The sequence below is a fragment of the Pinus tabuliformis genome, chromosome X, assembly GCF_031772625.1.
Source record: "Pinus tabuliformis cultivar Carrire ecotype Pingquan chromosome X, CPIR1, whole genome shotgun sequence".
Lineage (NCBI taxonomy): Eukaryota > Viridiplantae > Streptophyta > Pinopsida > Pinales > Pinaceae > Pinus > Pinus tabuliformis.
Window position 1 is genome coordinate 927,698,255 of NC_142308.1, and position 25,489 is coordinate 927,723,743.

The window sequence follows — 25,489 nt, forward strand, 5'->3', positions numbered from 1 at the left end:
CTGCTGTTTTTTTGTAAAAAGATGGCCAAAGGGTAAAAAGGTGGCAAACAGGTTACTAGGAGTTTTTGCGACATTTTCCCGGTCTAGCTTTGGCTCAAAGGAGTTCAAGCAGCAAGGGTTTCAGGCCAGACCCACGTACCAGTTTCAGTGGACACCAAACTGTCACCCTAGCTGGTACCCAACCAATTTCGGTGGACACCTTTTCCACCCTAGTTGGATTTCCTATAATGGTTTCCATGTGTCTTGCTTGAAGAAGGCTGTTGGACAGCAGATTGTTGCTTCATCTAAGTTACCTCCCTTGCATGAAGAAGGGCATTTAGTGCTGACTACTGAGGAGATACTGGAGGTGAGGGAGAGAAGGTTGAGGAGAAGTATCATCAGAAAATATCTTGTGCAGTGGAAAGATCTACCCTGAGAGGATGCAACGTGGGAAGGGGAGCAAATATTGCAGCATCCCGGACTCAAATTACTCGAGGACAAGCAATTTTGGGCGGGGAGGACTGTGATGTCCCCAACATTTTGAGCACAAAGACATATTTCCACTCACTTAATTGTCTCCCTAGGCTAGCAAGAAGGGAAATTTTCATAAGGGAGCTGAGGAGTTTTGTAAATTTTGGTCTTACTACTGTCTTTTTGTAAAAATCTGGCAAACAGGTTACTCATTAATAAAATAGCAGGAGTTCTAGAAGACTCACTCTAAGTCTTGTAAAAAGGGAAGAGACAACTATTGAAGGGCATCCTATTTTGTGACATTTTCCTGTTCTAGCTTTGGCTCAAGGGACCTCAAGCAGCAAGGATTTCTGGCGAGACCCACATACCAGTTTCGATGGACATCAAATTGCTGGTAACCAACCAATTTCGGTGGACACCATTTCCACTTTAGTTGGATTTCCAATATCGTGTGGATTTCATCGCTAATCTTGTTGCAGGGAAATTGGAGATTGATTACAAGAGGAGACTATCCGAAAGAAGGACGGGTTGTCTCAGACATTCTCTCAAGAGGCATGTTACCGCTCAAACTAGCAGGGGACCTAAGGGGAATCCCTAAAGGGCAAATGCTAGGCCAAGGGCAACAAATGGAGTCTTAGCCCACTGTCACCTCAGCTAAGGCTCCCTTCTATTTACAAACTTTCACTGATGGGAGGAGACCCGATATGTATGGAGTCACTAATGAATGATAAGTCAATGGATATGAGTGACCTAGACCCTTTCCAAGAAGGTTTTGAAGAATGGGACTTGCTTGCTTTCTAAGCAAGGTACTATGTGCTTCTAGGGAAAGGAGGAGGATTTTGGGGGTTAGGTGTATGAGAATAGACTTTGAAAGGAGTTTCCCACACCCTAAATCCTTGTTAAAGTTGGTATCCCGGATGGTTCTTGAAGAATAGTCCTTTGAAGGAGTGGGACCACACGGGGCCAAGTGGACTTGGTCTAGGGTATGAGGAAAGTATGAAATAATCAATGATTTTCTTACCCTAGACAAGGTGGGAAGGATCAAAGAAAGTATTTGACTCAATGATGTAGTTTTGACCCTGGGAAGTGCTAGCCTTGGCGATGGTAGGGCAAGTTTTGGTTCCGAAGCTAGGGCTTGGCTTTTCTCCCAACTCCACCATCGAAATGTCTTCAAATCAAGAGGGTTAGAAGAGAGGCCAACGTAGGAGACCCTAGGAGATCAAACTTTTTCAATGGCTAACTTGTTGGGAAATTGATGCCCTAGGCACCCCAATGTGGCTAGACTTGGGAGAAGGTGAAAGAATAGGAGTTTTGGTGACCACCCTTGGTAGATCAATGCCTTAGTACTTGGGAGAATGGAGTCTATGTTGATTATGTGTAAGATTTCTTGGTTTCCAGTCAAGGAGGCCTCAAAATTACTTCACAAACCCTCTAGGTCAAGTGAAAGCAATCTTGCAGCTTTTATACTTCAAATGTACAAGAGGAATGGCTTGTCAAGGTCAAATTTTACCTCTAGGAGATTTCGCTCATACTACAAGGGCCAATGCATGGAGAGAACGTTATAATAGAGACAATCCCACAATATTAAGCAATAATTTGCATGCAGCAATTAGCCTTAAAACAACGAAAAATCCCATCCAACATATATGACAAAAGTAACAAAGAATAGCATCAAAATTTCATACTTACATGCAGTAGAGTATATCCAACCATTCACAAATGACAATAAAGAAGCTCCAAGAGAAGATAAACCAATAACCATACATCAAAATTCATCCATAAATGCTCCAATTCATCCTCCAGCAAAAAGTGCGAAATTCTCTAAAGAAGAGAGAGATCCAATCCAAAGTGATGATGAGAAATGATCTCACCTCATTTGTATTTATACACATCTAAGGAGTTTGAATTAGCCTCCTTGACCTACATAAGCCCCAAAAATAAAATAATGTGCTAATAATACAACCTTTTGGTGACAAGCCCACCAAACTAGCTCACAAATGAAAAAGTAAGCCTCTCAAGAGGTCAAATAATAATCTATGCATGTCATAGGGCCCTCTAAGAGGCCTAATGAGGTCCATGGGTGCCACAATGAAGAATAGGACCCTTAAAAGCAGTGGACAAGGGGTTGGCCCCTTGTAATAACCAGTGGTGCTCCAAATGATTGTGGGGGCACACAAGTGTCCTCATGGGTCTCCAAACAAATCGAAGATGCCTATAGGTTGCCCTCAAGGGCTAGGATGATAATGTAGGAGATGCCACATCATCGTAGAAGTCCTAGATCATCTGCCAAGTGTATGGTGTAGATCTGGGGCCAACTGTGCATGATGGATCAAACACATCCTCCTCGTCCAATAAGTGAACCACGAGCAATCTCTGAATGGTTGTGGGGATCCATGAAGTGCAATTTGCTGTTGTGGAAGCCCATGGCTCTCAACGCTCACCTTATATGTGCCAATGTAGCCCTCTCGAGGATCAGGACCCCGTATAGGGAGACCAAACCCCAAATGAAAACCATTTGCAATCCTGCATAAGATCCAATGCATCCCCTAGGCTTCTAGTACAACAAGTCATTAGAGAAATCGAGCAAATGAGCTTACCTAATCATGGACCACAGGTGGGGACTTCATAATGGCCTGCCCTTCCATAATGGGCTTCGGGATGTGCCAATGTCTCCTAAACTCCCAATGGGGTTAACCAAGTACCCTATTAGGTGGTTTTTGCTTCTAAAGGGGATAATATAGTCAAGGTACATCCATCAAAAGGTGGTGGCATGTGGTAGATAGGTGAATGAGGTAGGGAATGAGAAGGGGCAGCCTTGGGTCACATGCTGGGGCACAAGGGTAGCTAATAAGAGGGAAGCCCACACTTGGGTTTATAAGGTGTAGGAGGGAGCAATCGTGGTACATGAGGTGCCCCGGCCTTGATTTTTCCACCCTTCTTTATATGCCTTTTTCCCTTTTATGATTTTCTTTGATTAACTGCTCGAGGCTCAAGGGGTTAGAGCATGATGTATAAGATATAGTAGTGAATTTCCCCCTTTAAGGTGGGGCGGTTCATCGCCCACTAGGGGTTGGGACAATCATGGGTTCCTATATGATGAAGAAGGCTCATAGAACCTGTAGGAACCAGGGTGATGGCCATGATGATGGGGTAGAGCTCATGTATTGGCTTTTGCCCATGTGCTAAAAGTTTTTATCCCAGCCATCTTTTGCATTTTGTGGTACTTTTCCTTTTGAATGTGGCCATATATGCTTTTAACTTTTTTTTTAGCTGCATCAACCTTCGAGCTTTATTCTAGGCCATGACCCAAAGTGTGGGCAAGGGGAAGGGGTGAGTTGACCCTATGTGGACTCGATGGAGGAATGTGGACCCAGGTGGGATGAATGATGGATAGGGTAATAATGAATGGAAAGAGAGTAATATGAGCGGATAAGGGAGCAGGACCATGCAACCAAAATCGGGGTTTCCCGTGAAATACCATCCCTGGAACCAAATGGTCAGTAAAAGAGATCCCACGACACTAGAATCCAAGGTTAATGCCTAAAAGGGGTCTAGTGGACAGAAGCACAGACCTAGCCCATTCTTTCTGCCGAATCCTCCCATTAATCCATACCTAGAAGTGTCCTTGATAAGCAAACTACAATACTCAATTTCAAAATGACAAGGCATACCTTTTGATTCAGGAGGCCCACCTTCAAACATACAATCATGGCAGACAGGCTTGGGACCACATGGCTGGCGGAGAAAATGGCACAATGAGCTAGCTGATGGCTGCAAGGCGTTGTTGCCTGCCAATTGAGGATTATCTTAGAGAAAAAATCTCTCCCAGGGATATCACCCACAAATGGTGGGTAACAAGGCCAAGATCACATTGTGCTTGCAGGAGGTTTTACCTTGTTGAAGACAGGGTACTAATCCATTTGGGTGTCGAATTATCCCACCAGGAGCCTGAAGTTGACCAATCATCCAAGGCCAAATTTACTTCACCCAAATATGGGTTGAGTTTAGCTAAGACAGTGAATCGAGTTCATGTGCTTGTGGGTCGTGGCTTGCTGACCAAGGAGGGTCGAGTTACTACTCTTGGAAAGGGCTAAGTTCCCGTCTTCTTATTGGATAGAGGCAACACTGATAAAAGGGATGAGTTTTGTGGTGAGAAAGGGCCAAGTTATTTGTCATTTCTAGGTGTTGAAGGTGCCATCCTTGATGATGAATTACAACTGCTCAAAGGAGGTCGAAACCCTCTCTTTGCTACCAGTTCGAACTACTATTGGTGGAATGATTTGTGGGTTGAGTCTATCTGTTTAAAGGGGTGTGTTTCAGCCAGTCTTACGATGGACGAGTTGGTGGGTTTATTGTAAAGCCTTAAATCTGAAATTTTTAATAGGATATAACCATTCAGAATATCAGAATTTATCAATTTGATGTTGAGTACCTACCTGGGGTTTCTGTGGTTAAAGATGCTTCTGATTTTCTCCAGTTCCCGCTCCCGTTACCAAAAGACCAAAAACCTCCCAGCCAAACTAGGTACAATCTTAGTACCCAACTCCAAAATACTTCAAATTCGAAGTAATTTGGCCCCCATGCCCAAAAGCTTCAAGAACAACTGCTCAATTCTTCTCTGTGTCTTTCTCTTGTAAGTTCCTCCTCTGCCTCTCTCTGTATAAAATTTTCTCCCCCCTTTTCTACAGTACCTTTCCTCCTTTTATGCTCGAGAGATTACTCCACCGCCTCCCATTTCTCCACCGTTTTAATTTGATAAGTTCAAAAGTTGCAGAGGCAGTCACCGCCTTCTCTCCTCCCGATTTGCTGACAATGCCCTTTCATTTATACAGTATCTCCTTTATCATGATATTATGTTTCTCTTTTGTTTAAATCAAATTATTTTCATAGTATTATGGTTTTATATATACTTCTCTTTATTATATTCACAATTTAATATATATATACTTTCCTTTGATTTTATAGAATATGTAGTTTCTTTTGTTAGAATAATATATATATTATAACCCTTTTGTACATAATTCCTTTGTGTATAGTTCCTTTGTATGTAGTAGGGTACATAATTCTTTTGTGGTGAGTTCACTACATTGCATTTATCTTTAGTTTTATATAGTAGAATTATATATATGTATTATGGTGGTGGTACATATATCAAGTACCCTACTATATTCTTGTAAGTTAGGTATCCACTTCAATAGTTAATTCGTTACCCTAAATACATACGTTTTTTCAATATTAACTAATATATATACTAGTGCAGGGCAGGCGATGCATGCATATGTAGCTATCATATGCATGTCTCGCATGCATGCTAACATCTCTATGTCCCCTTTAATTCAAGATGGGTCCTTACATACATCATCATGTATATTAGTAATTATTTAGCGATTAGTATAATCATGTAAGGATTATGTTCCATAATTGGATTTTTGTTTAATGTGAGGACACTTTAAAATTTATGTGTTGAAAATTTATAGTTTTTACAACTTTAATAGCCATGCCTTGTCCCAACCGGGTTCCCAAGCTATTCTAGAATCATCATATCCTTCCTCTACTGTAGTATGCCATGGTGTCAGCTATACTGATTTGCATCGACTATATCGACCTGATTTCTCAGCAGGAATCCGGCAGTCTGTTGATTTTTGGGTAGCATCAAATGTACTCTAGCTCCGAAATTTTGTGGAGGCGCTAGAACACATGAGATCTCCAAGACCCAGAAATCGTTTGGTGAAATTCCACCCGAATTTTATTTTATTAAAATAATTGATATTTTTAATGGGGTTCCTAAGTCTAAACTTAGGAAACTTAAAATATTAAGGGTTATTAATGAAAATATGGGTGAGAGAAGTTTCTAAGAGACGAGGATCAAGTCTAATTTAATCTTAGCAGTTGACTAGAGACTTAATCTCGGCCGTTGATTTCTCAATAGGAAAAGTATAAAGAAAGGCTTGGGGTCAGTTGGAGAAGACACACACAAAGATTGAGGAAATCGATTTTCTGAGGTGAGAAGTTCTCAGGAGGGAAATCGATTGGGGAGATCTTGCAGCTGAGGGGCAGTGATAGTTCGGGAATACAGACAGAGAGGCGGAGAGAAACTTGTGGAGGCAGCGCAGTAGCCGGGAGAGCTGACGCTGGGCCAGTCTGGGCCCATGCAACCTTGACGCAGAGCCAGGAGGGCCAGTGCAGAGGAAGAGCTGCCTTCCACGCAGAAAGTTGGGGCTGCCGAAATAGCCAGGAAAGCTGACGCAGTAGGCAAAAGTGTTGACGCAGAGCCTCAAAGAGCTCCACGCAGGCCCACGCAATTATTGCGAAGGGGCGGTGTAGTTGCAGTCGAGGCCAGCCAGTTTTGTTACCAGATCAACCGGATTCTACCGAGTGAAGTGAGGTAAAACTCACTCAGGTTCTCCGCCATTGTATTTCTCTGTCACTGGTTTGCCGAGAGGGCAACCAGCGTTTGTATTCAGAACTTCTGCGTAATAATAGAAAACCCTTAGAGCTGTTGCATCGGTTTTCCCACAATAGGTTTTTCCGGGGACGTTTAGTCCAAAAATAAGTGCGTTCTTTGCATGGTTGTCTCATTTATTTTTCAGTACTTGATCTGTATAGAGGTGTAAGCTGCAGTGTACTTACATTTATATTTTTTGAATATTTCTGAAAATAACTTGTTAAATGAAGAATACAAGTAGGTAATGTAAATCAATTTCCTACAGTAGGATTCCTGGTTTATTAGATTCAGAAATTTTCACACATTCATCATCACACATCTAGGGGAGTGTGACTCGCACAGTCCTCCCATGACTCCAGGCTTTGGAGGATAAACAGTGGGTAATACCTCCACCCTTCCCAGTAGGACCAAGATTATCACCTTATCATGGAATCTTATTGAGCTTCAATTGTTCTGGAAGCTTTGTCATCACGTGGTCATTTTGGTAATGATGTTATCTGCAACGAAAACACTTGTCCATACATTATAACATATGCATCAATATATTTAAAATAAACAATTTTTGTATAATTCATACATGTTGTTGTCTACAGTATAACATACTTGGCCATATCTAACTCATATTATTAGCTTTCATATTAACATGTAATCATTCTTTTATTTCTATCTCATCAATCATATCGATATGCATGAATGAAACAAATTTATAGATATCTTAATTCATAACATAATTCATGATTTAGATTTTATAGCAAGCTTCATATTGGTATTTATATCCCAGCAATGTTAATTAAATGTAGGTTGTAGAGCATTTGGAACAACATCACAAGATGGAAGGCAGCCGAAGTTGTGTACTGAGCAATGCATCATGATTTCAGATTCAGGTAATTGTAAAATTGGTTCTCATTGCCACTTAAAGTTGCATAGTTAACTGGCATTAGAGTTTAGGTTTGATATGCCCAAATTTTGGGCACATATATGTTTCTGTTATGTTCTAGCCTCTTTGAAAACATTTTGTTCAAATCGTATTTTACCTGTTCTAAATAGAGAACTACCTTTAAATATTTGCTTAATGACCTAGAAAGTATTAAGCAATATGATTTGATTTTTTTGGGGGTATATACATTGCAATTACTGATAAAAATATTTCTGAAGTAATGGTTATCCCTATATATTGAAAATGGCATTGAGCTAAAAGTTTAAAAATTAAAATAGTTTATTTAACACTTAATACCCTTGTAGGTGGTGCAGAGTAACCCATTGTGACATTGCTTAGGTCATTTTATTGTAGGGAGTCCGAGCACACAATGTGGAGGAAAACTTCATCATTGAAAACCTTGGAAAGGACATCAAGGAAGCAACAATAGCAGGGTCAGATGTGCCATGCATGACGGGAAAAGTTGCTGACAAAGATGAAGAAGAGATTGAGAAAGAAAAATTCAAGGTCAAGACTTCAGAGATGACTTCAGAGATTGGTGTTGAATTTGTTCGTTATAATTGGAGAATGTGATCTCTCACTAGGTGGTGTGTTCCCAGATGATGGTAAAGAGTCTGTGGAGTGTGATATTCCTTTGGTGCTTTGTTCACAGTAAGAATGCAGTAACTGAGGCAGTTTGTTCAGAGTCCAATTTTATGTTGTTTTTGGATGTGCAAAAATCCAGTGGACATTAAAGTCATTAGTCAGTGCAACTGACATCGATAATGCAATGAAGCATATCACAAGGGCATTATAGGAAAATGTTGCTTTAGTGGAAAAACAAGGAGTTTTAGATTTCTCACCCTGCAAAAGCATTGTGAAAAACATTGTGTTGGTTGGAGAGACAATAGTTTAGATTTGTCACTGGATGAAACCAGTCAGAATGATGTAAGAATGCATGTTACATATGCTCTGGATGAAGTTTCTACAACAATGCATTGGCAAAGATTTCCATTGTATGTCTAATAAAAAAAACTTCAATAAAACTTTGAGAAGCTTCTATGGAGGAAACGGGAGAAATGCCTGTTCAATTATCAGAGAAATCCAAAGCAGGGTAGAATTTGTAGGTGTCATCAATATGCTTGAGTCAGAGAGTTAGAGAGTTCAAATGCAAGGAATTTTCAGCTCATTTTTGGATGAAAGTTGTCAAGCTATTCCATAGATGCATGCCATGGAGATTGTTGAACTAGACATCACAATGGTTGGATTGCAAGAGGTTTCAAAACCTTTGGTTCACATTAATGAGAATCCTCCTAAGCAGGAATTTAATCAAGGGTTTAAAGGAGAGTCATCTGGATGGATTGCAATTATTAGGAAATGACAATGAACAAACAATAGTCAATTCTCGATGGATTTTAGAAATTTTTCAGACTGCTCATGTGCTTACCAAATGAAAATCTCTGACCAAAATTCAAGTTAACAGGCATAATGAAAATAATGAGTTGTTGAAAGATTCAGGATCTGTATATAAAAATGTCATGGAAGAGGAGTTTGCAGTCATAGATGTGGAAATGGAGAACGATAATGAGTTTGTTTGGAAGAAAAACACTCCTGAATATGCTCAGGTAAGTGTTATAAAGTTGTCATCAGCAAGATTGAGTCAAAGAGAAGAGGAGTCATCTTCTATGGTACCACAGACTAGTGAAAATATGGCACATGCATATAATGATAAATTAGCTTCTATGGAGAAAGTTGAGATAATTTACATGGGCAGTGTAACAAGTCGATTTATGGCCTCTGAAGTTCAAGAACCAGAGGATAGTTCAAGGCTACATGATGGTGGTCCTACTGCTTTTGTTTCCCTCAAGACAACTTCAGTGGCTACTGTGTTAAACAATAAAGACATTACTGAGCCAAGTAAAGCTAATTGTGCATAAAGAAAAGCATTATCTGCAATACAAGGACATGGAGTACAAGAAGATGGTCATGCTTCTCCACACAAATAAAAATCATCATTTGAAAAGCATTTGCCTATTGGAAATGCATTCTGTGTAATAACATGTACTTCTAATTCCACAAGTTGTGAAGAAGTGGCATGGCAGACACTGTAGGTTTTTCCTTTTGCCAACTTACAAGCTGAAAAGGCATGTGAACAAGCCACTCACTATCATAATATCGGATCACTAATTGTGAAAGCACTTGGCACTGATATTATTATGCTCCAAAATCTCGAGGATCTGAATGTTTCGTAATTGACAGAATCAAAGAAATTTGACAAATCTGTCATTGCTAATTTGAGTGAAAGTGATGCAGTGAAAAACTTAGAGACTAAAAAAAAATTCTAATTCGATAAAACCTTTCCCTTTCCAAAAGGTGAGTTATTACAAGTCTTAATAAGTTGATCAGTAAATAGCCAATGTGTATAGCAGAACTTTGTTGGGAAATGAATTTTAGTTCTACAATGTCTTTAGTTTCGTAATCAAGTCTAAATGTAAAATGAGGGAAAGCATTTTTCATTCTTCTTTTATCGAGCCTTTCACAGATTGACACAGATTAGAAGCCTCATCTTAAACAACAGTCTAATGAGATAGTATTGAATGTGTGGGAAAGTGCAACTATTGCTTGTAGACACACTATGCAAATAGCCAAAACGGGCATGGAAGCAGAGAATGGAGATATTTGGTGGAAATACTAAGACGGGGGGTGAATCAGTATTCCTTAGAAATTAGCACTTTTAAATCTTTTCAGAGCATTAGTTAATCTTCAATTATTATTAATGTTTATGCAGTAATAACAGTAAATAAAAGAACACAGTAGACACAAGAATTTTAGGTGGAAAACCCCCTCCAGGTCAAAAACCACCAAACACTTTTCTAATAAATTCTTTAATCTTTAGCCCCAATTGAAATGAAAGAAACAACTTCCTAGAATTCTAGAAAAGCATTCTTCTCCAGCTCCCACTGGAAGGACGCCCCAATGCCCTGGTTTCTTCAGTAGTCAACTAAATGGATGCCCCAACATCCTAGACCAACCTACCACCCTGAAGTGTTCACAGGCTCCAACCTGTAGGCGACTTCATGCACTAGCCTAGCACCTCCCTGCCACCCTATAATGACTTAAATGAGACAAGAGTGTGGATTCCTGTACCAGGGACAACGATCCACAATACAATATGATTTACAATGATTTTGACCGAACACCCAATCACACTATGACCTGCAACCCAACCATGACATCATCCCAACAGAGACTCCTATACCTCCCAATAATGCCTTTTCAACTCTAGGAAGATTGACTCTTTTACAATAATGACTCTTCCAATGATGACACTTTTACAAATGACTCTTTTACAACTTTACAATGATGACTCTTGGCCTTGACACTTCTTCACAATATACGGATGGTTGTCATGTCTTCAAAGGATGTCCCGCTGCAATGATTCCTTTGATTTGATACTTCTACTCTTGAATTCTTGCTTGAAGTTGTACTTGAATCTTCTTCTACCTGCATGCAAAATTTGCCTGGCGAAACCAATCCCAAAGAAAAAAAAAATACCCTTCAACTTACCTCTGCCTGCGAAACACATGTAAGTGCATAATAATGAATAAATACAAATTAAAATTACAATGCGTACCTAAAGTGTGCTTGTCACTTTTGTTGTTGACTTGTTGCAGCAGTAGACAAAGACTCCCATTCTTGATATAGGCCTAGACTCTATGCAAGACTATATCCAAAATTGACCTAAAGATATATATACAATAAAAACTGATGACAGACCCTAGACTTGTGATGGACCAAGTTCTAAGTACAACAACATAGACCATTCTATCAACTATGAAAAGACAAGTAACATGAACTTACAACATCATATAGATTTAGCAGACTTGGTGTAGCATCAAATGTATAGTATCAAGAATAGGACATCCGAAATGTGGTATCAAAACTAACTGTGACATATAGAGACATAGAGATATAACCGAGACCCTGTATATACTTATGTTCTCCTGCAAAAAGATATGTCAGAGATGATACGCATATTTCAAATGTAAGCACTAATCATACATACCTTGTTGTAGGAGACTTACCCTTGACTGTTGATGCGTGGTCCTTACTGCAGTGATCCTTGAATGCATGCTTTTTCTTGCCTTCTAGGAGTTTGATATTGAATCTGTTGTATCTATGTAATTTTGGATCTCTAGGGTCTGAAATTTCATCCTGTTGTAGCCCTCTGAGTCCTCTTTCCAACCCCACGATGACCTGATTATAGACTGGTTCAGTAGAGCGAACTTGTACGAAGTGCCACGTGTCACTGTTACGACCTTCGGCCCTGAAAACGCTACTCAACAAACTACATTACGTCCTCTTTCTGTGACTATTTACGAAATTTGAATCCAATGCTTAGAGAGAAATTTATGACGATTTTCCCAACATCACCTGTTTGACATGGAATTCGAGAGCCTACAAAAACCCTAACTTCCTCAAATCATATCTCCAAAAATATAGCGAACCAAGATCTGAAATTCGGTCACGAGGTTCATCAAGATTTCAGCTCAAATGGGTTTTAATTTCAGCTTTTGAAGCTTCGCAAAAAAAAAGTTATAGCGAAAATGCCACGATGACCTGTTTGAAGCCACAAAATCCCTACTAGAGGAGAATATGAGGGTCATTATTTATATGAATGTCTTGAGTTGAGAGGGTCCTCAACAAGTGAACGTTGGAGGGATTTTAGGAGCAAAAAAGAAAATTATTAATTATTAACTATTCAATGACCACAACCAATTATGAGTGCCATGCCAAAACCCCATAGGGTTTTAGCCCACTAACTGGGGTTACTAACTTCAAGCACAAAGAACTCTCAAATCGTGACTAACTGGGAGGTGTACCATATATCAACGGAAACATCCCGATGAGTAGAATCCATCGAGAAGATCTTTGACGCAAAATAATATGAGTTGTCAAGTCAAAATGCCCTTCCAAGATCGGGTAGCCCCTGGTGCTGCTTGGGTTGACATCAATGACAACCACTGATCAACAATCTCCCCCTTTGGCATTGATGGCAACACAAGTACTCCCCCTATGATCATGACACCTCTTCCTACTGCCTTCTCTCCCCCTTTGTCATCAATGGCAAAGGGTAACTCCCCCTGACAAATTGTCATCCTGCGGACCTGTACACACCTCCACTCCCCCTTTCTACTTAGTTAGATAAGAGAAAGATTCTAATGAGAACTTGGGAGAATCCCAAGCTTTTGGCGAAGATACTCAAATGCTTCACGAGGTAATGGTTTGGTAAAGATGTCAGCAATTTATTCCTTTGTGCCAACATATTCAAGCTTGATATTCTTTTCGGCGACCTGCTCTCTAACGAAATGATATTTGATCGGAATGTGCTTTGTTTTGGAATGCATCACAGGATTTTTGGAGATACTGATGGCACTGGTGTTATCGCAAAATATGGGAATAGGCTCATCAAACTTGACTTGAAGATCTTGCAAATTTTGCTTCATCCAAAGAACTTGTGTACAACAAGTTGTTGCCGCGATATATTCTGCTTCTGCTGTGGATAACGAGATTGAAGACTACTTTTTACTTAACCATGAAACAAGACAACCACCTCGATAGAATGTTGCTCCATTGGTATGATCATCAACACTTCCTGCATCTGTATAAGCTTGGATAACTAGATCATTTCCTTTGGGATGCCATAGACCATATTCCGCTATGCCCTTAAGATATCGAAGAATTCTTTTGACAACAATAATATGAGATTCTTTTGGTGCTACTTGGTATCTTGCTACTTGTCCAATTGCCCGCATCACATCAAGCCGGGAGGCTGTCACATAAAGGAGCCTACCAATCATGGATCTATACAACCTTTGGTCCACATCCTTTGACGAATTTTCTAAGCTTAACTTGCAACATGTTACCATGGGGGTAAGGACTAGCTTGCAATCTTCCATCTGGAATTTCTTGAGCATTTCTTTGATGTACTTGGTTTGATATATGAATATTCCTTTATCCTGCTGAGAAATATGAAGCCCTAAAAAGTATGTCAGTTTGCCAAGCATAGACATTTCAAACTCAATTTTCATTTTTGTGGCAAAGTCTTTACTTAATTTGTCATCACTGCTTCTAAAGATTATATCATCCACATATACTTCGATAATTGTTAGGTTATCTCGATCCACTTTCACATAAAGATTGTTGTCAGCGCTTCCTTTCTTGAATCCCTGTTGATGTAGATATCCGTCAAGACGAGCATACCAAGCCTTAGGAGCTTGCTTGAGACCATATAGAGCCTTCTTTAATCTGCAGACGTAGTCTTCTTTGTCAGAGAGCAGAAAACCTTTGGGTTTTTCAATGTAAACTTCTTCCTCCAATTCACCATTTAGAAAAGTTGACTTAACATCCATTTGGTAGACCTTGATTTTTCTCAAGCAAGCATAAGAGAGAAACATCCTGATAACTTCCACTCTGGCAACGGTAGCAAATTTTTCTTCAAAATCGATTCCTTCAACCTGTGCATATCCTTTGCAGACTAATCTTGCCTTGTTCCTGGTAACCTGTAATCCTTCAACTGTTTTGCTCCCCTTAACCTGTAATGAAACTACCATCTTGTTCAAACTACCTTCCTATCAATCATAGACTTGTGCCATATACTGCTACATAGACTCCTCCTCTACAAGCATTAAAGAGTCAACAAGCCAGATTGTTCAAAATAGTGAGTCACTTAACGGGGCATCTTGACTTGAGTCATTATCTGAAGCAACTGCTAATTCCTCATGACCTTTTGCTTTTACAAATCCTAAAAGCATAACTGCTGAAACCTTGTTATCTGCTTGGTCTTCCTATACCTGTTTCCTTTTCCAGACCTTCTTATTCCTGCAATATTGAGCCATGTGCCCATAGTTATGACACTTGAAGCATTCAATGTTGTCCATAGGTGATTCCATCTGATATCTGCAACCACGAGCGCTATGGCCATAGTTATGGCATTTGAAACATTCAATGTTTGGCCCATCTAGCATGTATTCTCTTCTGACAAAATCATCGTGGAACCTGTCTCGTGATCCTACAAACTTGCTTCTAGGGTTTTGTAGATAATTATTGTACCTATCAAAAACTTCACAATCCCTAGCCATATGTCCATAGTTAACACATAAAAAGCAATAACCATTAAATAAATGTGTGTACCTGAATGGTTCATTCGGATGCGATGGTCCTTGATAGTTGTACCTATCAATAACTTTACAATCCTTGGCCATATGTCCATAGTTAGCGCATGAAAAACAATAACCATTAAATAAACGAACATACTTGGAAGATTTTTCATTCTTCTTTGGAGGCGGTGTTGTAGTTTGTTGTGGTCCTTTGTTCTTGATTGCTTTGGTCTTGTTCTTTGGAGTTGCAACATTCTTCTTTGGCTTTTCACTTTGATCAACTTCCTTCTTAGAATCATCCTGCGAATATGTGGAGCTTGTACCTTTATCAGCTGGAGCTTTACCTTCTTTAATTGCCTTCTTTTTTGCTTCTTCATCTGTCTTACCTTGTAAGTGTTTTTTTTGTGATCCCTTGAGTTTGTTGATCTCATCACAGGTTGCATCAAGTTCTTCTTGCTTTTGAGCAAGATCTTCTTGAAAACGTCTTTGAAAGATCTTCCTTCTTTTTCTGCCTCCTCAACCTGTAGCTTGAGAAGAGTGGTCTTCTCTACTTCTCTGTTGAGAACCTGTCTCTATTCCTTCTGCTTCTCATTTTCAATCCTAAGCCTACTTATTTCTACCGAAGATGTTTCTATTTCCTTTTGCTTTTGGTCAACAACGGATATGTATGTTTGATCATATTCTTTCCTTTCAATTTCTGCTTCCTGCATCTGTTGTGTGATCTTGCTAATCTTTGCAAACGCTGTGTCGAGTTGTTGTTGCTTCTGTTGGACTTCTCTCTTGAGATCTCGTGTTGTTGTATTCTTGATTTATTCCAATTGAGTTCTAAGACTACTAATCATCTTCTCAGACTCTTCATTTTCTTTGATGAGTTCTTTTGTCTTCTTCAATTCTGCTTCCAAAAGTCTTGTCTTTTCTTTTTGACTTTTTAGTTCCTTTATCACCTTGATCACTTGATTTTGAAACTCTATTTTACTCATTTCTCCCATTTCTTCATCATAATCAAAAGGATCCGAATTTTCGATAACATCTTGACCTGATTGCTTTGTTGAATAGAGGTTATGAAGCTTTTCCCAAAGAGCTTTATTTGTTGAACATTGACCAACTTTTGTTTTCACATAATTTGGCAAAACATTCAAAATTACATTCATGGCCTTTGAATTGTACCTTTTAGCTTCGTTGGTAGATGTGTCTCCAAAAACAATTGATTCCCATACTCCATGTGCTTGCAAATGTACTTCCATCCTGGATTCCCATATCTAGTAATTATCTGCATCAAAATCAGGGGTTGGTACACAATACTCACTTTCTTCAGATTTTGTTATACCTGTACCTTCCTTTGAAATCCTTGTAACCTGCTTCTTTGACTTTCCCATCTCTATGCTCTGAAAATTGACTTCCAGTGGTTAAGATGTTACTGAAGGAACCAAGCTCTGAAACCAATTGTTGGAAATACTAAGAGGGGGGGTGAATCAATATTCCTTAGCAATTAGCACTTTTAAATCTTTTCAGAGCATTAGTTAATCTTCAATTATTATTAATGTTTATGCAGTAATAGCAGTAAATAAAAGAATACAGTAGACACAAAAAATTTAGGTGGAAAACCCCCTCCAAGTCAAAAACCACTGAATGTTTTTCTAATAAATTCTTTAATCTTCAGCCCCAACTGAAATGAAAGCAACAACTTCCTAAAATTCTAGAAAAGCATTCTTCTCCAGCTCCCACTAGAAGGACGCCCCAACGCCCTGGTTTCTTTAGTAGTCAACTGAATGGATGCCCCAACATCCTAGACCAACCTACCACCCTGAAGTGTTCACAGGCTCCAACCTGTAGGCGACTTCATGCACCAGCCTAACACCTCCCTACCACCCTATAATGACTGAAATGAGACAAGAGTGTGGATTCTCGTACCAGGGACAACGATCCACAATACAATATGATTTACAATGATTTTGACCGAACACCCAATCACACTATGACCTGCAACCCAACCATGACATCATCCCAACAGAGACTCCTATACCTCCCAATAATGCCTTTTCGACTCTAGGCAGATTGACTCTTTTACAATAATGACTCTTCCAATGATGACACTTTTACAAATGACTCTTTTACAACTTTACAATGATGACTCTTGGCCTTGACACTTCTTCACAATATACAGATGGCTGTCATGTCTTCAAAGGATGTCCCGCTGCAATGCTTCCTTTGATTTGATACTTCTGCTCTTGAATTCTTGCTTGAAGTTGTACTTGAATCTTCTTCTACTTGCATGCAAAATTTGCCCAGCGAAACCAATCCCAAAACAAAACAAAATACCCTTCAACTTACCTCTGCCTGCAAAACACATGTAAGTGCATAATAATGAATAAATACAAATTAAAATTACAATGTGTACCTGAAGTGTGCTTGTCACTTTTGTTGTTGACTTGTTGCAACAGTAGACAAAGACTCCCACTCTTGATATAGGCCTGGACTCTATGCAAGACTATATCCAAAACTGACCTAAAGATATATATAATAAAAACTAATGACAGACCCTAGACTTGTGATGGACCAAGTTCTAAGTACAACAACAGAGACCATTCTATCAACTATGAAAAGACAAGTAACATGAACGTACAATATCATATAGATTTAGCAGACTTGGTGTAGCATCAAGAATATGTGGCATCAAATGTGTAGTATCAAGAATAGGAAATATAAAATGTGGTATCAAAACTAATTGTGACATATAGAGACATAGAAATATAACCGAGACCCTGCATAGACTTACATTGTCCTGCAAAAACATATGTCAGAGATGATACTCATATTTCAAATGTAAACACTAATCATACATACCTTGTTGTAGGAGACTTACCCTTGACTGTTGATGTGTGATCCTTACTGCAGTGATCCTTGAATGCATGCTTTTCTTGCCTTCTAGGAGCTCAATATTGAATCTATTGTATCTATGTACTTTCGAATCTCCAGGGTCTGAAATTTCGTCCTGTGGTAGCCCTCTAAGTCATCTTTCCAACCCCACGAGTCTGATCAAGATTGGATCCTTCAAGAAAGAGTTATGCCCAATCTCCCACGATGACCTGATTATAGACTGGTTTAGTAGAGCGAACTTGTACGAAGTGTCACGTGTCACTGTTACGACCTTCGGCCCTAAAAATGCTACTCAACAAACTACAGTCCGTTCTCTTTCTGTGATTATTTACGAAATTTGAATCCAATGCTAAGAGAGAAAGTTATGACGATTTTCCCAACGTCACCTGTTTGACATGGAATTCGGGAGCCTACAAAAACCCTAACTTCCTCATATCATATCTCCGAAAATATAGTGAACCAAGATCTGAAATTTGGTCACAAGGTTCATCAAGATTTTGGCACAAATGGGTTTTAATTTTAGTTTGTGAAGTTTCACAACAACAACAACAAAAAAAACAAGGGCGAAAATGCCACGATGACCTATTTGAAGCCACAAAATCCCTACTAGAGGAGGATATGAGGGTCATTATTTATATGAATGTCTTGAGTTGAGAGGGTCCTCAACAAGCGAACATTGGAGGGATTTTAGGAACAAAAAAAAAGTTATTAATTATTGACTATTCAATGACCACAACCAATTATGAGTGCCATGCCACAACCCCATAGGGTTTTGGCCCACTAATTGGGGTTACTAATTTCAAACGCAAATAACTCTCAAACTATGAAGAACTGGGAGGTGTACCATATATCAACGGAAACATCTCGATGAGTAGAATCCATCGAGAAGATCTTTGACGCAAAATAATATGAGTTGTCAAGTCAAAATGCCTTTGCAAGATCAGGGTAGCCCCTGGTGCTGCTTGGGTTGACATCAATGACAACCATTGATCAACAATATTGACAAGACTTATACATTGGTAGACAAACCTAAAAAGATTGAGAAATCAGCTCAGCTTACACCAGAAGCCACCTATCCTCAGAAACTTAATGACCTAACATTTCCTATGAAAAATATTGTGACTGATGGTTATCAACAAGCAATGCAAATTGCTTAGTTTAGCATGAAGATAGTGGATAGGTGTGCAAAGAAAACTAAACATTCAAACCTAGAATTTCAAAAGAGTGGTGAAGCTGTTGTCATTAGCATGGATATGGAGTGTGATCATACTAGGCAGACTGGTCTTATGCATGGGGAATTTGAAGAGGGGTAAATCAATGCGGACCAGGGTTGCGGGGGAGCGGCTCCCCCCCGGAACCCGCTCCAGAATTGCACTCCCTTTGGGAGTGACTAGGGAGCACGTTCCCGAAATCGCTCCCACATGGGAGCGAATTTCGGGAGCGAATCTGGGAAATTTTCACTCCCTAGCCTTTCTTGCAATTTTTTTTTTGTAGTAACATTCCAAATGCAATTTTTTTTCAAAGAAATAAATAATTTTTTAGTGGGGAAACCTAATTATCAAGCCTATGGCCCTAGTATTGATACACGATTCATGGTAATGTTAAATTCTTAAAGTAAAAGGATGAAAATGAAGATTAAGGAAATCGTTTTTGACATGACCATGAAATGACTCAGGATGTTTGAGAGTGGTTCTGACCTCATTGGATTTCATATGAAGAAAGTAGAATTTTAAATCTCATTCAAAATCCAGCAGACTTATCAGTTTTTCGGGATTTCAAGATTGGGGGATTGCAATGTTTCCATTGGATTTTGTCATGTATTAGGGTATGGAACTCGTATTTAATGAAGAGCACCAATCCCTCTATGTACCTTGATGTTAGTGACATTAGCTGTCGAACTCCTCTATCATGACCCTACTAAAAATGTAACCATCGCTCGAACAAAATCTTGACTTGACATGCTATGTTTTTTCTATCTTATGTTAATGAGGGTGATATTAATGACAAAGATCTTGATTTTCCAACAAGACTCAAAAATTAGACATTTCTCGTGGCGGCAAGAGACCCAAGCATTAGCAATAGATAATAGATTTACTTGTCTTTTCTAGTTTCTAGTAGTTTTTATAACTATTGACTCTTTCATATTTATTATGATATTTTTTGTAAACAATATATGACAATTTAAGTTTGAAGTTTGAAGTTGGCAATTATAACTCATTGGTAATGAATTATGAATATGATGCTTTGTGAAAGTTGAAAGTTGTTTCATTTCATTTCATTTTATAACATTTCATTTCATGTTAGATATTATTTGTTGTAATGGTTACACTTAGCTTACAAGTACAAAGTTGGTGATCAATAACGATAAATGTTATATATTGAATTTTGAAAGCTTGAAACTTTAAGATTGATGAATCATGATTCAAGAGACTCAATATGTTGTATGTTACTAACTTGTGGACGCGGTTGATGAAGATTATAACTTCTAGATGATTGTTGTTATATGGTTCAATCTATGTTTTTTATGTTTTTTTATATCTAAGTCATCATTCTACATGTTTTTGTTGACATATATGCATCAAAATATAAAAAATATATATATTATATAAAAAACGCTTCGGCATTCGCTCTCAAACGGGAGCTTCTCAAAATGTTGCTCCTGCTCCCAAGTAACCTTGGTGGGGACTAACACAGAAATACAGGATGATATCAACCAGCAGAGTGCTCATATGAAGCCAGAATCTGGAGACAGTGTTGAAGTAACCAGAACTAGCATAGAAATAAAGAATGTATAGGATATTAAGACTTGAATTTATTAACATAATTTATGTAATCAATTTTATAAAGATTATTTACAAAATCATCATTTAAATAATTAATTTGGCCCATTTTAAAGAAATAAGGAATAATATCTATAAAGAATAATTTAAATTTACTAATTATATAAACTCCAATTAACACCTTAACTAACACTACATTTTTCATTCATATCATTTAATTTATTTCATCCATACTCCTATATAATATATAGTTAATTATAAATTTCATATTTCTCTTTTATTGTAGTTAAAAGAAAAGAATACCATGCCAACTAATCTAACGCGACAGTGATATAATGAAAATGCCACGTTCTAATTAAATCTAGCAAGAAGCGACCCACATGGCATTGTTCAACGAAACTCTCTAACCGTTTCTGTCATTTCTGGAATCGATATCTAACCTATTTGATATGATCATTAAATCATTTATTTCTCTTGAAATTCGTTCAATTCTTATACACATCTATTTTGCAAGGTCTACATTCATTATGCGGAATAGGAGTTACATTACATACAAAATTTGATATATGCCACTTCTACAAATGGTTTGTAATGTTGTATTTCTCCACCGGACAAGGCCGCTTATCATAACTCGAACTCATTCCATACCCTGATCCATTAAATGTAAAAATAACATTTTCTGTTGTTGTCTAAACAGCAATGGTGTACCTCTCCTGGTGCCTTTGCTTCCACACGCACTGGCAGAAGACTTAATATGTCCGGTAAGTCAGGACTGGTGGTCACACACCCCTTTTATAATTGGTTAGTAATTGGCACTTCGTCAAAGGAAGTTTATTCAAGTTTCCTATACTTGATGTATCTCACTGAATCTTCCCTATTTGCACCCTTGAGTGCAATATATATCAACAAATTTACATATTTTGTGTCTAATTATTTGTATTTACAGTGATATACATCAATATATATTTTTAAATTGAAATTTGAGCATTTTTTTTATATATCGATTATTTGGCAGAATCATCCATAAGCAGGAATATGGATAACAGGCCAAAATAGATTGTATTAACTACACACCAGTGTTACTTGGGAACGGGAGTGAAAACGGGTGCGGGAGCGATATTTTCAACAGCTCTCAGTTTGGGAGCGAATCCCGGAGCGTTTTTTATATAATATATATATTTTTTATATTTTGATACATATATGTCAACAAAAACATGTAGAATGACGAATTAGATATAAAAAACATAAAAAACATAGATTGATCATTGAACCATATAACAAAAATCATCTAGAAGTTATAATCTTCATCAACCACGTCCACAAGTTAGTAACATACAACATATTGAGTCTCATGAATCATGATTCATCAATCTTAAAGTTTCAACTTCAAGCTTTCAAAATTGAAAATTCAATATATAACATTTATCATCATTGATCACCAAAGTTGTACTTGTAAGCTAAGTTTAAACATTACAACAAATAATATCTAACATGAAATGAAATGAAACAACTTTCATGAAGCATCATATTCATAGTTCATTACCAATGAGTTATAATTGCCAACTTCAAACTTCAAACTTAAATTGTCATATATTGTTTACAAAAATATCATAATAAATATGAAAGAGTCAACAGTTATAAAAACTACTAGAAACTAGAAAAGACAAGTAAATCTATCATCTACATCTTCGTCTTGCCACCATGCATAATGTCTAATTTCTAAGCAGGTCGTGGTGGTCTTTTAGGAGTCTTCTCCCGCACAGACCCACGACCAGAACCAGAAGGCACAGACCCTCCACGTGAGGATGTACATGGAGGCGGCGACAACAAAGGAACAAGACTCAGAACTCGATCACTGCTACTGGATGGTGGAGGTGGCATGGTTGTTGCTTCATCTTCCTCTCTCATAAGTTCTGCTTCCAGTTCTTCAAGATGTATAGTGCCATCCTCCAAATTATCATCCTCTGGGTGGTTGTCCCAAATTTTATATGTTGGATCCTCATAAGCCCGATCACAGTAATGACTCAACAACCTCAAGTTGTAGTGCACATAAACCAAGCTTTCTGCCCGATTTTCATTGAGTCTGTTCTTCTCATTATTATGTATGAAGTTGTAGGTGCTCCAACACCTCTCTACAGAAGAAGTATTTACAACCTGTGAGAGAACTTTTTTTGCCAATTTTGGCAAAAGTCCCTGGCCGCCATATGCTTCCCACCATGTGAGAGCATCAAATCTATCTCTATCTTCCATTGCATGGAAGGAACCAAACAAACTAGTGCAACTGAAGTATCTGCCTAATTCAAGACGCAGACTAGCACATTCCTCCCTGTCAGGTATCAACTTGTCTAATGCTTGCAAATATCTTGTAGATACCTCTTCATCTATATGGGGTTTGACCCTAACCCCACCCCCTGGTGCAGGTTGGCCCAACCAAGATGCAGAGTAGTATTTTGGCGTAAGGATATACGCCAAGGCATGTAGTGGAACATTAAGTTTATCCCACTGTGTACACACACAATTGTGAATCAGTGTATACAAGTTGGGATCATCTTTCTGAACAATATCTTTTATTTTCCCCAACATGGTATCTATTTGCTCATACACCTCCCAATCGCTGGTTTATCTGTATCTGCAAACCGAATCATGTGATAAATGGGCTTGGTGAATTCCAATACTTGCCTCACACGTGCCCAAAACTGACCATCAAGAGCGGTCTCCTCCACCTGTTCAAAACCTTGCCTGTCAGCTGCATTTGTAGCCCTTTCCTTTAATACCTACCAGTGTGGACTTGATACCATGCTAGCCAATGGCTCTCTTACCTTCAAAAGGCGCCTGAAGGTGAGGTAATAGCTACCAAATCTAGTCTTCGCAATCTTCAACAACTCCAATCTTGAGTGACTGCGGAAAAGGCCATGGGTATTGCTATGATTTGTAATAAATTTTATCATTTCTTTGCCTCTCTTGTACAAATCACCAATCCATTTTTATTGTTGGCTTTGGTTCTTAATAATATCATGCGTCAAAAGGTTCATTGTGTGAACCAAACACCCAAACCAAAATATGTTGGGGTATTTATCCTCAATAATTGCTCTCGCTCCCTTACAATTAGGAGCATTATCAGTGATGACTTGGATGACATTATATGGCCCAATACGGTCAATTGTTTCAAGTAATAGTTCTGCAAAGGTTGATGTCGGCCTTGAACTTGTCTGAGTAATCATATGCTGAATGAAAGATGGCACCACTAACAGACACAGCAAGAACACTTATCAATGGCTTGCCTTTTACATTTGTCCATCCATCAGATACAATGGACACCCATGCTCAGTACAAGAATTTGTCATTCTACTCAAAAAATGTGATATTTTTGCTTTTTCATGATCAAGTCCAATGGTTCTAGCCTTGTCATACCCAGGGCTCTTGTATCCTTTAGGGGCATCATTTATGGCATAAACCATTTCATGCCAATAAGATGAGCGAAGAACATTGAATGGTATCCTACATGCATAGAGAAACCTGTAAACTTTTGAATCCACATTGTTCCTACACCCTTCATCAAGGAAATCTAATATGGTTCTATGCCTTAAAGAGATGTTTGGTGAACCTGTGCCTCCATATCCACTGCCATGGGAGGATGTTGAAGGAGTTCTTTGTGCATGTGATTGTGAGCTTGGTTCAGAAAAACCCTTTGATTTTTTTGATTTGTATTGGGCTTCCTCCTCTTCCCTTATGTATTTGGTTCTATTTGCTATTGACACACCTGTACAAGTTTCGATTCTTATTTGTTTATCTCCATCCAATGGCCTTTTCCCACAGAGGTGCTTTCTAACACGGGTGTATGAACCTATGTAATTATTGTTGCAATGGGGACAGTGAAATCTAGTGGTTCCACCCCCTTTCCCTGCTTCAGGCCTATTAACATATTTCCACAATGGGGTTTGGTCTTGTTTAGTTTTTTGAGCTAACTCATGTTCACTCTCCTCCAGCTCCTCCTCACCAAGGTACTCCTCTTCGGGGTTTTCATCAAATCCACTATAACCCACTTCTTCATCCCCTTCTTCATTTTCAACCCTTCTTTCTACTCTCCAACACCATAATAACCAAAAAAGGAACCAAGAAGAAGAAAATGCCAAGAAATATAACCATGATGTTTGAAATTTGAAGTTTTGAATCTGCAAAAAAATGGAATGGGAATGGGAATGGGAAATAGAGAAAAAAAATTATTTATTTATTTAGGAATGAACATAAAAAAATTTGCTAGATTAGAGTGTAGATCCTACCTCTTTGGCCTCCAATCTCCCCTTGCAAGCTCTTCAATCTCCCCTTGGATGCCTCTCCTTGCTCCAAATTCTCTCTTTCTCTCTTTCTCTCTCTCACTCTTAGAAATTTAGAATGAAATGAATAATGAGAGGGAGAGGGTTTATTTATTCCCCCTCTCCCCTCCCCTCCCTCACTTTTTTTCCCTCCTTTCCCCTTTTTTCTCTCCACGCCATTGCCTCTCCCTCCCACGCAGGCGTTGCCCTCTGCCGAACAGAAGCAATTTTTCTAACCGGGGAGTGGTCGGAAGCGATCACTCCCCGACCGCTCCCGGGTTGGAAAAATTGCTCCCGGAGCAATGGGAGCAACACTCCCTAAGTCGACTTGGAAAAAAATAGGGAGCGCGCTCCTAACCGCTCCCGCCCAGAGCGCGGATTGGGAGTGGGATCGAGACGGGGGGGCGCTCCCCCGTAACCCTGCTGCACACTAAGTATTTGACAAGGAACTTCTACCATTAAAAAAAATTGAAAGAAGTTAGAACTCAGAAGCATCAAAACATATGATGCACACCAAAATTGTTTGGTTATTGTCCTGGTTCCATATC

The 25,489-nt window shown here is 38.8% G+C and overlaps 1 protein-coding gene across 3 annotated transcripts in view; it reads right to left on the reverse strand.

Annotated features, from left to right (window-relative positions):
- LOC149142720 (uncharacterized) overlaps nt 1–25,489 on the reverse strand; it is a 517,619-nt gene that overhangs the window by 169,467 nt on the left and 322,663 nt on the right. The gene's annotated exons all lie outside the window — the stretch shown is intronic.